The sequence below is a fragment of the Lichenostomus cassidix genome, chromosome 28 (genome assembly GCF_008360975.1).
Source record: "Lichenostomus cassidix isolate B80296 chromosome 28, HeHo_3.0, whole genome shotgun sequence".
In the NCBI taxonomy this organism is placed as follows: Eukaryota; Metazoa; Chordata; class Aves; order Passeriformes; family Meliphagidae; genus Lichenostomus; species Lichenostomus cassidix.
This window is the reverse complement of record NC_139508.1, coordinates 2,236,664-2,250,597: the sequence shown is the minus strand read 5'-3', so window position 1 is coordinate 2,250,597 and position 13,934 is coordinate 2,236,664. Positions and strand designations below refer to the sequence as shown.

General features: G+C 50.0%; 1 protein-coding gene across 5 annotated transcripts in view; it reads right to left on the bottom strand.

The window, feature by feature from the left end:
- The window catches only part of LOC146426149 (transcriptional repressor p66-alpha-like), a 52,872-nt gene that overhangs the window by 29,943 nt on the left and 8,995 nt on the right, over window positions 1-13,934 (bottom strand). For 2 of the 5 annotated variants that reach the window (XM_085040741.1, XM_085040745.1), the window contains exon 2: window positions 5,523-5,574. The gene's annotated coding sequence lies outside the window, so the exon portion shown is untranslated. Of the gene's footprint in view, window positions 1-5,522; window positions 5,575-9,846; window positions 9,866-10,468; window positions 10,562-11,523; window positions 11,974-13,934 lie in introns of those variants that run through there. The other 3 variants (XM_085040742.1, XM_085040743.1, XM_085040744.1) reach the window with 3 other exon arrangements.

Below are 13,934 nucleotides of genomic sequence, written 5' to 3'. Positions count from 1 at the left end.
GGAAAAAACCAGAGAAAACCAGGAAAGGAAATTCCCAAAATTCTGTGGGAGTTGAAGGGAAAATGGGGAAAACAATCCATGGAGGAATTCCTGGGATTTCTGTCAAATTCCAGGCAAATTTTCCACGGGAAATTTGGAATTTTGGGAAGAACTTCTTGGGTTTTGTGGGAATTTTCAAGGAATTTCCAAGGAATTTTCAGGTTTAATGGGAAAATGGTATTAAAGCCACAAAAATTCCTTAAAAAATCCAAATTTTCCACTTTTCCCGATGGGAATTATTCCCGAATTAATCCCAAATTATTCCAAAATTATTCCCAAATTATTCCCAAATTATTCCCAAATTGGAATATTCAGGGAGAAATTTCAGGGAATTTTGGGAATGAACTCCAGGAGCAAAATTCCCAACTTTCCCTGGAATTTCCAGGCTCATCCTCATTCATTAATTAATCAATCATCAATTAATGATAAATTAATTATTAAGAATTATTTTTCCATAGGTTTTTTTTTCCCCTAAATTCCTCCTTTAAGGAGGAGAATTCCAAGTTTTTTTGGTTGGGAATGATTTTAAATATTCCCAAATGATTTTAAAATTCACGAATAAATTTGAATATTAATGAGATAAATTGAATATTCATCAATTAATTTGAATATTAATGAGGCAGATCAGAATCTGCTCTTTCCCAATGAAATTCCTCCTGGAATTCGAAGCCAAAATTCCATCCTGGAATATTCCCAAATTCCCAGCTGGAAAATTCCAAGGAATTCCCAGGAATTCTCCCAGAGAAAAGCGGGAAAAACACCACGAGGAGGAAATCCCACGAATTTTGTTATTTATCCATTGAAATTCCCGATTTTATTTTTTTTAAGAGGAATTTGAGGATTAAATTCCATTTTTTATGGATTTTTAAATGGATTTTTTATGGATTTTTATGGATTTGTAAATGGATTTTTTATGGATTTTTAATGGATTTTTAAATGGATTTTTATGGATTTTTAATGGATTTTTATGGAATTCCCAGAGCTGGGAAAGCTCCCCAGAAATCCCAGAATTCCCAAATTTTTCCCAACATTCCCAGAGCTCCAAACCCTCCGGATTAGGGAATTTCTCACAATCCCATTCCTTTTTCCTGAGAATTCCTCTGGAATTCCAATTCCCGGAATTCCAATTCCTGAGAATTCTGGAACTGGAGAATCCCAGGAAAATCCATTCCCTTTTCCAGGAAAATCCATTCCCTTTTCCCAGGAATTCTGGAGCTGGAAGATTCCAGAAAAATCCTTTTTCTCTCCCAGGACAATTCCATTCCCTCTCCATTTCCCGGGAATTTGGGAGCAGAAGGATTCCAGGATAATCCCATCCATTTCTTGGGAATTCTGGAGCTGCAAAAATCCCAGAAGAATCCTTTTTCTCTCCCAGGACAATCCTGATCCTTTTCCAGGACAATCCCACCCATTTCTCGGGAATTCCGGAGCTGGAAGATCCCAGGAGAATCCCTTTTTTCTCCCTTTTCCAGGAATTCTGCAGCTGGAGAATTCCAGGACAATCCCAGCCTTTTCCCAGGAATTCTGGAGCTGGGAGATCCCAAGGAAAATCCATTTCCTTTTCCAGCTGGGAACGCTAAGCTGGAGAATTCCAGGAGAATCCATTCTGTTTTCCAGGACAATCCCAGGGATTCCGGAGCTGGAGGATTCCAGGAGAATCCCTTTTTGTCTCCCTTTTCTGGGAATTCTGGAGCTGAAAAATCCCAGGACAATCCTGTCCCCTCTCCCTTTTCCAGGAATTCCAGGAAATCTGGAGGATTCCAGGACAATCCCAGCCTTTTCCCAGGACAATCCCACCAATTTCTTGGGAATTCCAGAGCTGGAAGATTCCAGGAAAATCCCTTCTGTCTCCCAGGACAATCCATTCCCTCCCTCTTTCCCGGGAATTCTGGAGCTGAAGGATTCCAGGATAATCCCATCCATTTCTTGGGAATTCTGGAGCTGGAAAATCCCAGGAGAATCCTTTTTGTCTCCCTTTTCTGGGATTTCTGGAGCTGAAAAATCCCAGGACAATCCTGATCCTTTTCCAGGACAATCCTGTCCCTCTCCCTTTTCCAGGAATTCCAGGAAAGCTGGAGGATTCCAGGACATTCCCATCAATTTCTCGGGAATTCCAGAGCTGGGAGATCCCATCCCAATCCCATCCCATTCCCATCCCTTTCCCAGGAATTCCAGAGCTGGAAAATCTCCAGACAATCCCTTTCCTCTCCCTTTTCCAGGACAATCCCATCAATTTCTCGGGAATTCCGGAGCTGGGAGATCCCAGTCCCATCCCTTTCCTGGGAATCTCAGAGCCACAGGATTCCAGGACAATCCCAGCCTTTTTCCAGGAATTCCACAGCTGGGAGATCCCAATCCCATCCCAATCCCATTCCTGTCCAGTTCCTGGGAATTCTGGACAATCCCAGGACAATCCATTCCCTTTTCCAGGACAATCTCATCAATTTCTCAGGAATTCCCATCCCATTCCCATCCTGTTCCCATCCCATTCCTGGGAATTCCGGCCAATCCCAGTCTTTTTCCAGGAATTCCGCAGCTGGGAGATCCCATCCCATTCCCATCCCAATCCTATTCCCAATCCCATTCCTCTCCAGTTCCTGGGAATTCGGGACAATCCCATCCATTTCTCGGGAATTCCGGAGCTGGGAGATCCCAGGATAATCCATTCCCATCCCAATCCCAATCCCATTCCCATCCCTTTCCCGGGAATTCCGGCCAATCCCGGATCTCAGCCGCAGCCAGGTGGGATTGAGGGAAAATCCCAAACTGGGCTGAAAGCTGGAATTGCTGGGGGGGAGGGAGAGACACAGGTGAGAGCTGCACAGGTGAGAACTGAACAGGTGAGAACTGAACAGGTGAGACCTGAACAGGTGAGAGCTGAGAGAGGTGAGACCCAAACAGGTGAGAACTGAAACAGATGAGATCTGCACAGGTGAGACTTGAACAGGTGAGACTGAGACAGGTGAGATCTGCACAAGTGAGACCCGAACAGGTGAGAACTGAACAGGTGAGAGCTGCACAGGTGAGAGCTGCACAGGTGAGACCTGACACAGGTGAGATTTAAACAGGTGAGATCTGCACAGGTGAGGGGAAAGAGAGCTGCACAGGTGAGGAGAAAAGCTGGACAGGTGAGAACTGACCCAGGTAAGGACTGACCCAGGTGAGAACCTATACAGGTGAGACCTGCACAGGTGAGAAACTGCACAGGACAGGTGAGACTGACCCAGCTGAGGTGAGCAGTGACCCAGGTGAGAGAGGCACAGGTGAGGGGAGAAGCTGCCCAGGTGAGAACTGACCCAGGTGACAGTGACCCAGGTGAGAACTGCCCAGGTGAGGGGAGAAGCTGCCCAGGTGAGAACTGACCCAGGTGAGAACTGACCCAGGTGACAGTGACATGGGGGAGAAGCTGCACAGGTGAGGGGAGAGCCGACAGAGAGAAGAGCCTGGGCAGGTGAGAGCTGCACAGGTGAGGACTGCACAGGTGAGAGTGACCCAGGTGAGAATCTATACAGGTGAGACTGGCACAGGTGAGATCCACACAGGTGAGAGTGGCACGGGTGAGGGAAGCACCTGCCCAGGGGAGCACAGGACAGGTGAGACCTGCAAGGGACAGGTGAGAACTGACCCAGGTGAGAACCTGCAGAGGTGACACCTGCACAGGTGAGACCCTACATTACACACCTGAGACTGACTCAGGTGAGACCTGCACAGGTGAGACTGACCCAGGTGAGACTGACCCAGGTGAGAACTGACCCAGGTGAGACCTGCATGACACACCTGAGACTGACCCAGGTGAGATCTGCACAGGTGAGACTGACCCAGGTGAGAAACCCAAACCACCCAAACCCAACACACAACTGACCCAGGTGAGACCAACACAGGTGAGACCTGCCTGGGGCACAGGGGGCTCTGCACAGGTGAGCAGCTGCACAGGTGAGGGAGAACTGACAAGGGCCAGAGCTGCACAGGTGAGAGAACTGCACAGGTGAGAAGTGCAGAGCACAGGTGAGACCTGCACAGCTGAGACTTGCACAGGTGAGACCTCCACAGGTGAGACCTGCACAGGTGAGAGAACTGCACAGGACAGGTGACACCTGAACAGGTGAGACTTGGACAGGTGAGAGCAACACAGGTGAGAAGTGCCCCAGGTGAGCACCTGCAGTGCTGAGAACCTGTAGAGGTGAGGGGAGACTGAGCCAGGGGAGAGTTGGGCAGGTGAGGAGAGAACCTGGACAGGGCAGGTGAGAGAACTGCACAGGTGAGATCTGCACAGGTGAGACTTGGACAGGTGAGACTGAAACAGGTGAGAACTGAGACAGGTGAGACTGAGACAGGTGAGAGCTGCACAGCACAGGTGAGATCTGCACAGGTGAGAACTGCACAGGTGAGATCTGCACAGGTGAGACTGACACAGGTGAGAACTGCACAGGTGAGACTTGGACAGGTGAGACTGAAACAGGTGAGAACTGCACAGGTGAGAGAACTGCACAGGTGAGACCTAAACAGGTAAGACCTGCATAGGTGAGATCTGCACAGGTGAGAACTGCACAGGTGAGACTGAGACAGGTGAGAACTGCACAGGTGAGACTGAGACAGGTGAGAGCTGCAATGAGTAGAACTGCCCAGGTGAGACTTGGACAGGTGAGAAGTGCCCAGGTGAGCTCAGTGCTCCAAACCCCAAATAACTCCAAATCCCAAATCAACCCCAAATCCCAAAATCCCAAATCCCAAAAACTCCAGATCCTGAATTCCAAATCTCAAACTCCAAAATCCCAAATCCCAAATCAATTCCAAATCCTGAATCCCAAACCTCAAATGCGAAAATCCCAACTCCAAACCCCAAATCCGAGACTCCAAATCCTGAATTCCAAATCTCAAACTCCAAATCCCAAACCCAAAATCCCAAATAATCCCAAATCTGAAATCCCAAATAATCCCAAACCCAAAATCCCAAATAATCCCAAACCCCAAATCTCAAATCCCAAACCCCAAATGCAAAAATCCCAAATCCGAGACTCCAAATCCTGAATTCCAAATCTCAAACTCCAAATCCCAAAATCCAAAATCCCAAATAATCCCAAACCCAAAACCCCAAATAACCCCAAACCCCAAATCTCAAATCCCAAACCCCAAATGCAAAAATCCCAAATCCAAACCCCAAATCCCAAACTCCAAATCCCAAATCTCAAACTCCAAATCCCAAAATCCAAAATCCCAAATAATCCCTAACCCCAAATCCTGAATTCCAAATTCCAAATCCCAAATCCCAAATAATCCCAAATTCCAAAATCCCAAATCCCAAATCTCCTCCTCGGCAATCAGGGTTTGGGATTTTTTGGGATCCCAAAGGAACTTTGGGGTTTTTTTGGGAAAGGAGTTTCTCCCCAGCTTCTCCCGGGATGGAATTCCATCCTCCTCCACTCCCAAATCCCATGAAATCCCATGGAATTTTGGGGGAAATCCCGGGAATTCTGAGCTCCTACCTGTCAGGGAAGGTCATGGGGTCCCTCGGGGGTCCAACCGGAGCTGAGGATCCTGCGGGGAGAGAGAGGATCAGAATTCCTGAAATTATCCCAAATTAAATCCTGGAATTATCCCAAACAAAATCCTGAAATTATTCCAAATTATCCCACATGAAATCCTGGATTTATCCCAAATGAATTCCCGGAATTATCCCAAGTTATTCCACATGAAATCCTGGAATTATCCCAAATTATCCCAAATTAATTCCTGGAATTATCCCGAATTATCCCAAATGAATTCCTGGAATTATCCCAAATTATCCCAAAGGAAATCCTGGAATTGTCCCAAATGGATTCCTGGAATTATCCCAAATTTTTCCAAATGAAATCCTGGATTTATCCCAAATGAATTCCTGGAATTATCCTGAATTATCCTAAATGAAATATTGGAATGAAACCCAAGTGAAATCCCAGAATTATCCCAAATTATCCCACATGAAATCCTGGAATTATTCCCAATGAATTCCTGGAATTATCCTGAATTATCCTAAATTAAATTCTGGAATTATCCCAAATGAAATCCTGGAATTATCACAAATTATTCCCAATGAAATCCTGGAATTATCCCAAATTATTCCACATGAAATCCTGGATTTATCCCAAATGAAATCTTGAAATTATCCCAAATTATTCCACATGAAATCTTGGAATTATCCCAAATGAATTCCTCAAATTATCCTGAATTATCCTGAATGAAATGCTGGAATGAAACCCAAGTGAAATCTCAGAATTATCCCGAATTATTCCACATGAAATCCTGGAATTATCACAAATTATCCTAAATAAAATCCTGGAATTATCCCAAATTAATTTCCAGAATTATCCCAAATTATCCCACATGAAATCCCAGAATTATCCTGAATTATCCCAAATTAAATGCTGGTGTCATCCCAAATGATCCCAAATGAAATCCTGGAATTATCCCAAATGAATTCCCGGAATTATCACAAATTATTTCCAATGAGATCCTGGAATTATCCCAAATTATTCCAAATAAAATCTTGGAATTATCCCGAATTGTCCCCATTGAATTCCTGGAATTATCCCAAACGAAATCGTGGAATTAACCCAAATGAAATCCTGGAATTATCCTAAATTATCCCAAATCAAATGCTGGAGTTATCCCAAATTATTCCCAATGAAATCCTGGAATTATTCCAAAATATTCCATATTAAATCCCGGAATTATCCCAAATGAATTCCTGGAATTATCCCAAATTATTCCAAATAAAATCTTGGAATTATCCCCAATTATCCCAAATTAAATGCTAGAGTTATCCCAAATTATTCCCAATGAATTCCTGGAATTATCCCAAAATATCCCACATGAAATCCTGGAATTAATTATTCCAAATTATCCCCAATGAAATCCTGAAATTATCCCGAATTATCCCAAATTAAATCCTGGAATTATCCTGAATTATCCCAGGATATCCCAAATCTCATATCTTGGGGCAAAGAGGAGGAAATTCCCGCTGGGATTTCGGGAAAGGAGATTTTGGGATTTTACTCCTCATTTTTTAGGGTTTTATGGAAGTTTCAGGGAGGAGTTGAGTCTTTCCTGATTCCATCCAGAGTGACATTCCTGGGATTTCCCAAGGAGGAGAAAACTGGGATTGATCCCAAATTTATCCTGGATTTATCCCAAATGTATCCTGAATTTATCCCAAATTTATCCTGGATTTATCCTGAATTTATCCCGAATTTATCCATGACTGATCCAGAATTTTTCCTGGATTGATCTCGAATTGATCCTGAATTTATCCTGGATTTATCCCAAATTTATCCTGAATTTATCCTGAATTTATCCCAAATTTATCCTGAATTTATCCCAAATTTATCCCGAATTTATCCTGAATTTATCCCGAATTTATCCATGACTGATCCAGAATTTTTCCTGGATTGATCTCGAATTGATCCTGAAATTATCCCAAATTTATCCTGAATTTATCCTGAATTCATCCCAAATTGATCCCAGATTTATCCTGAATTTATCCAGAATTTATCCAGAATTTATCTTGGATTTATCCATGATTGATCTCGAGTTGACCCTGAATTGATCCCAAATTTATCCTGGACTTATCCCGAATTTATCCTGGATTGATCCTGAATTTATCCCGAATTTATCCCAAATTTATCCCAAATTTATCCTTAATTTATCCATGACTGGTTCTGAATTTATCCTGAATTTATCCTGGATTTATTCCGAATTTATCCTAAATTTATCCCAAATTTATCGCGAATTTATCCTGAATTTATCCATCACTGATCCAGAATTTATCCTGGATTGATCTCGAATTGATCCTGAATTCATCCCAAATTTATCCTGAATTCATCCCAAATTGATCCCAAATTTATCCTGAATTTACCCAGAATTTATCCTGGATTTATCCATTATTGATCCCAAATTTATCCCGAATTTATCCATGACTGATTCTGAATTTATCCCGAATTTATCCATGATTGATCCCAAATTTATCCCGGATTTATCCAGGAATTCATTCCCAAGCCCCAATTCCCGGCGGGAAATTCCCTGGAATCAAATCCTCGGGAAAGAACCAGGAAAAGCAGGAATTCCATGGAAAAGCAGGAATTCCATGGAAAAACATGGGAAAAAATGGGGAAAAGCTCCATTTCTGGAATGGGAAATTCCTCCCAGGATTCCTCCGCGGAATTCCCGGAAAAGCCGAGGGATGGAAGCGAATCCCGGGAATGGGGAATTCCTGAATTCCCGGGATTTTCTGGGAATTCTGAGGCACATTTCCATCCCTGATCCCGGAATTCCGAGCTGGTGGGAATTTCCCGTTCCACAGTCGGAGCTTTTCCAGGTTTTCTTTGGGAAGAGCTCAGAGCCGAAGCTGGGCTGATCCCGAGGGAATCCCACAGGGATTGGGTTTGCTGAGACATTCCCCAATTCCTGAGACATTCCCAATTTCTCATGCCATTCCCGAATTCCTGAGAATTCCCGAATTTCTGAATCATTCCCGAATTCCTGAGAATTCCCAAATTTCTGAATCATTCCCGAATTCCCGATCCATTCCCAAATTTCTGCTCCATTCCTGAATTCCTGAGCTGTTCCCAAATTCCTGAATAATTCCCAAATTCCTGAGACATTCCCAAATTTCTGAATAATTCCCAAATTTCTGAATAATTCCCAAATTCCCAAGCCATTCTGGAATTCCCATGCCATTCCTGAATTCCTGCTCCATTCCCAAATTTCTGAGCCATTCCGGAATTCCCGCTCCATTCATGAACTTCTGCTCCATTCCCGAATTCCTGAATCATTCCTGAATTCCTGAGCAGTTCCCAAATTTCCACGCCATTCCGGAATTTCTGCTCCATTCCCAAATTCCCATGCCATTCCCAAATTTCTGCTCCATTCCCGAATTCCCAAGCCATTCCCGAATTTCTGTTCCAATGCTACTGATCCACAGCAATTCCCAAATTCCCAAAAGCCTCTCCGTTTCACTTCCTGTCTCTCTCCAGCTGCTGCTGCCAGGCAGGAGGGAAAAATCCCAAATCCCAACAAACAGCTGGAATTGGGGATGGGAAATCCCAAATCCCAACAAACGGCTGGAATTAGGGCTGGGAAATCCCAAATCCCAACAGCTGGAATTGGGGCTGAGAGATCCCAAATCCCAAATCCCAACAAACAGCTGGAATTGGGGCTGGGCAATCCCAATTCCCAAATCCCAACAGCTGGAATTGGGGCTGGGAGATCCCAACTGGGGCTGGGAAACCCCAAATCCCAACAAACAGCTGGAATTGGGGCTGAGAGATCCCAAATCCCAACAGCTGGAATTGGGGCTGAGAGATCCCAAATCCCAAATCCCAACAAACAGCTGGGATTGGGGCTGGGCAATCCCAAATCCCAACAAACAGCTGGAATTGGGGATGGGAAATCCCAAATCCCAATAAACGGCTGGAATTAGGGCTGGGAAATCCCAAATCCCAACAGCTGGAATTGGGGCTGAGAGATCCCAACTGGGGCTGGGAAATCCCAAATCCCAGCAGCTGGAATTGGGGCTGAGAGATCCTAATTGGGGCTGGGAAATCCCAAATCCCAACAAACAGCTGGAATTGGGGCTGAGAGATCCCAAATCCCAAATCCCAACAAACAGCTGGAACTGGAGCCGCTGCGCTGGGATTTGGGATAAGCAGGAATTTTGGGATATCCCTGAGGAATTCCAGCCGGGAATTCTCCCGGAGCTCAGCAAACCACAAACAGAACTCCAGAAATCCTCCTGGCAAACAGGCTGGAGATGCTCGAAGTGAGAATTCCAACCTCAACCGGCTGCCTTCGCTCGGAGCTGTTCCCGGCTGGAATTCTCTGCGGGATTCCCGGTAATTCCTGTTAATTCCCGGTGATTCCCGGTTGTTTCCCAGTGATTCCCGGTGATTCCTGCTTCCTCCCGGTGTTTCCCGGTGATTCCCGTTAATTCCCTTTAATTCCCGGTTGTTTCCCGGTAATTCCTGCTTCCTCCCGGTGGTTCCCGGTTCCTCCCGTTAACTCCCAGTGATTCTCGGTGATTCCCAGTGTTTCCCGGTCCCTCCCGGTGTTTCCCGGTTAATTCCCGGTCCCTCCCGGTGTTTCCCGGTATTCCCCGGTTAATTCCCGGTCCCTCCCGGTGTTTCCCGGTCCCTCCCGGTGGCGGCAGCAGTCCCGGCGCTGGCTCAGCTCTGCCCGGGCAGCAGGAAGGGCGGAGAGACTCTTATTGTGACACGGGCAGAGCCAGAGGCCAGCGACACCGGGGGGACAGCGGGGGGACAGCGGGAGGGACACGGAAACACCGGGGGGACAGCAGGGGGACACAGAAATCCCGGGGGGACACGGAAACACCGGGGGGACACGGAAATCCCGGGGGGGACACCAGGGGGGACACGGGGCTCGGCCAGCGGGGACTAACCGGACACGGCGCGGGTGACCGGAAGGGGTGACCGGAGGGTCCTCGTGTCGCCCGAGTGGCCAAAGTGACACCGAGCGGGGGGAGGGAGCGGGAGGGGGAGGAGGAGAGAGGGAGAGAGAGGAGGAGGAGGAGGAGGAAGAGAGAGAAGAGGGAGAGGAGGAAGAGAAAGGAGGAGGAAGAGCAGGAGGAAGAGGAGGAGAGAGGAGGAAGAGCAGGAGGAGGGAGAGGAGGAAGAGTAAGAGAGAGGAGGAGGAGGAGGAGGAGAGATATCAGGAGGAGGAGGGAGAGGAGGAAGACGAGAAGGAGGAGGAAGAGCAGGAGGAAGAGGAGGAAAAGCAGGAAGAAGAGGAAGAGGAGGAAGAGGAGGAAGAGGAAGAGAGAGGAAGAGCAGGAAGAGCAGGAGAGAGGAAGAAGAGAGAGGAGGAAGAGTAAGAGAGGAGGAGGAGGAAGAGTAAGAAGCAGACAAGAGGGAGGAAGAGGAGGAGGATGATGAGGAGGAGGAAGAGGAGGGAAGAAGAGAGAGGAGGAGGAGAGAGGAAGAAGAGAGAGGAGGAAGAGTAAGAGAGGAGGAAGAGCAGGAAGGCCGACAAGAGGGAGGAAGAGGAGGAGGAGGGCCGGAGAGGAAGAGGATGATGAGGAGGAGGAGGAAGAGGAAGCGGCCCGGCTCCGAGCTGCACCAACTTTCCCAAACAAACGGCGAACAAAAGCCGGCGGCGCTCGGCGGGCGGCGAACTTCGGGGTTCCCGGGAGCCCCGCTCCATCCCCGGTTTATCTCCCCGGTTTATCCCGGTTTATCCCGGTCCATATCCCGGTTTATCCCGCTCCATCCCGGCTGTCCCTCCGGCCGCAGCTCCTCCCCTGCCCGCCGCGCTGCCGGGACTTTGCTCTCCGCCGGGCCGGACCGGAACTCGCCGGCAGCTCTCCTCACCCCCGGCCGCTCCTCCCGCCCCGCTATCGGGATCTCTCCCGTTCCGTCCCGTTCCGTTCCGTTCCGTCCCGTTCCCGGCCCGCTCCGCACACAATGCGCCCCGCAGAACTTTTCCTCGCCAACTCACTCCGCCGCCTCCTCCCCGCCGCATCCGAGCGCCGCCACCTCCCCGCTGTGCCCCGGCTGTCCCCCGGCCGTCCCCGGGCTGTCTCCTGGCTGTCCCCTCGGTGTCCCCGGCTGTCGCCGCCGCCCGGGCAGCCCGGCGCTCCGAGCGCTCCGCCGTGCCGAGTCGCGCTGCTCACACATGGAGTCGCGGCGGCGGCGCCGAGCATGCGCGGGGCGGGGCGAGCCGAGCGGGGCTGGCGCTGGGGACACGGCGGGACGGGCCGGGGACAGAGGCGGGGAGAGCGGCGGGACGGAAGCGGGAGGATATCGCGATAAAGCGGCGACAGAGCGGCGATAAAGCGGGACTGACCCGGGACAGAGCCGAGCCCCGCCGAGCCGCTTCCGGCCAGGGCAGCGCAGCAGGTTTGTGTCGCGAGCCGCCATTGGCCGCAGCGGTGGCGCGGGCGATGAGAGGAGGATGGCGATTGGCTGGGGCGGCGGGGCGGGGGGCGCGCGGGACGCGGGGTGGGGAGAGGAGCACGTGGGGAGAGAGAGGGGACAGGAGAGAGAGAGAGGGGACAGCAGGGGACAGGGAGGGGATAGAGGGGACAGGAGGGGAGAGCGGAGAGAGAGGGGACAGGAGGGGAGAGCGGAGAGCGACGGGACAGCAGGGGACAGCAGGGGACAGCAGGGGACAGGGAGGGACAGGGAGGGATAGGGGACAGGAGGGAAGAGCGGAGAGCGAGGGGACGGCAGGGAACAGCAGGGGACAGTGTGGGGATAGAGGGGACAGTGTGGGACAGTGAGGGACAGCAGGGGAGGCGGAGAGAGGGGACAGGGAGGGGACAGCAGGGGACAGTGTGGGGATAGAGGGGACAGTGTGGGGGACGGGAGGACAGCAGGGGACAGCAGGGGTGAATACAGCGAGGGGACAGTGTGGGGATAGAGGGGACAGTAGGGGGACAGTGAGGGACAGCAGGGGAGAGTACAGCGAGGGGACAGCAGGGGACAGTGAGGGGACAGCGAGGGACACCAGGGGACAGCGAGGGGCAGGGAGGGGACAGTGTGGGGATAGCAAGGGAGAGGGAGGGACAGTGAGGGACAGTGTGGGGGAGAGCGAGGGGAGAGAGTGGACAGCAGGGGACAGTGAGGGGATAGAGGGGACAGCAAGGGTGAATACAGCGAGGGGACAGTGAGGGACTGTGGGACGGCAGGGGAGAGCGGAGAGCGAGGGGACAGCAGGGGACAGTGAGGAGACAGTAGGGGTGAATTCAGCGAGGGGACAGTGTGGGACAGCGAGGGACAGTGAGTGGGACAGAGGGGACAGTGTGGGACAGCAGGGGTGAATACAGCGAGGGGACAGCGCGGGGAGAGCAGGCGACAGAGCGGGGACAGCGAGGGGACAGAGTGGTGAGCGAGTGGGACAGAAGGGAGAGCACAGCGAGGGGACAGAGGGGAATAGAGCAGGGACAGCAGGGGGACATGAGGGGACATGGTGGGGACAGAGCGGGGACAGCAGGGGAGAGTACAGCGAGGGGACAGAGGGGAATAGAGCAGGGACAGCAGGGGGACATGAGGGGACATGGTGGGGACAGAGCGGGGACAGCAGGGGAGAGTACAGCGAGGGGACAGAGGGGGAATAGAGCGGGGACAGAGCGGGGACAGTGAGGGGACAGTGAGGGGACAGTGAGGGGACAGTGAGGGAGAATCCAGCGGTGACACAGTGGGGACAGCCGGGGGGACAGAGCGGGGAAATACAGAGGGGACAGAGCTGGGACAGAGGGGACAACCCCAGGACACTCCCGGGACAGAGGGGACAATGCCAGGACAATCCCGGGACAGAGGGGACACTCCCGGGACAGAGGGGACACTCCCGGGACAGTGGCAGTGCCGCAGCCCCGCGGGGTTACCGGAGCAGGCAGAGAACGGGGAGAGCAGCGGAGTGAGGCCAGGGCGGGGCTGATCCCAAAATATCCCTGATCCCAAAAAATCTCCGATCCCAAATAATCCTCATTTCCAAACCATCCCCGATCCCAAACCATCTCCGATCCCACACAATCCCTGTTCTCAAATAATCCTCCGATCCCAAAACATCCTCATTCCCAAAACATCCCTGATCCCAAATAATTGTTCTTCCCAAAAAATCCCCGATCCCAAACCATCCCTGATCCCAAAACATCCCTTTTCCCAAACCATCCCTGATCCTAAATAATCTCCGATCCCAAACAATCCCCAATCCCAAAACAACCCTGATCCCAAAACATTCCCGATCCCAAAAAATCCTCATTCCCAAAACATCCCTGATCCCAAAAAATCTCCGATCCCAAACAATCCCCAATCCCAAAACATCCCTGATCCCAAAACATTCCCAATCCCAAAAAATCCTCATTCCCAAAACATCCCTGATCTCAAAACACTCCTGTTCCCAAAACA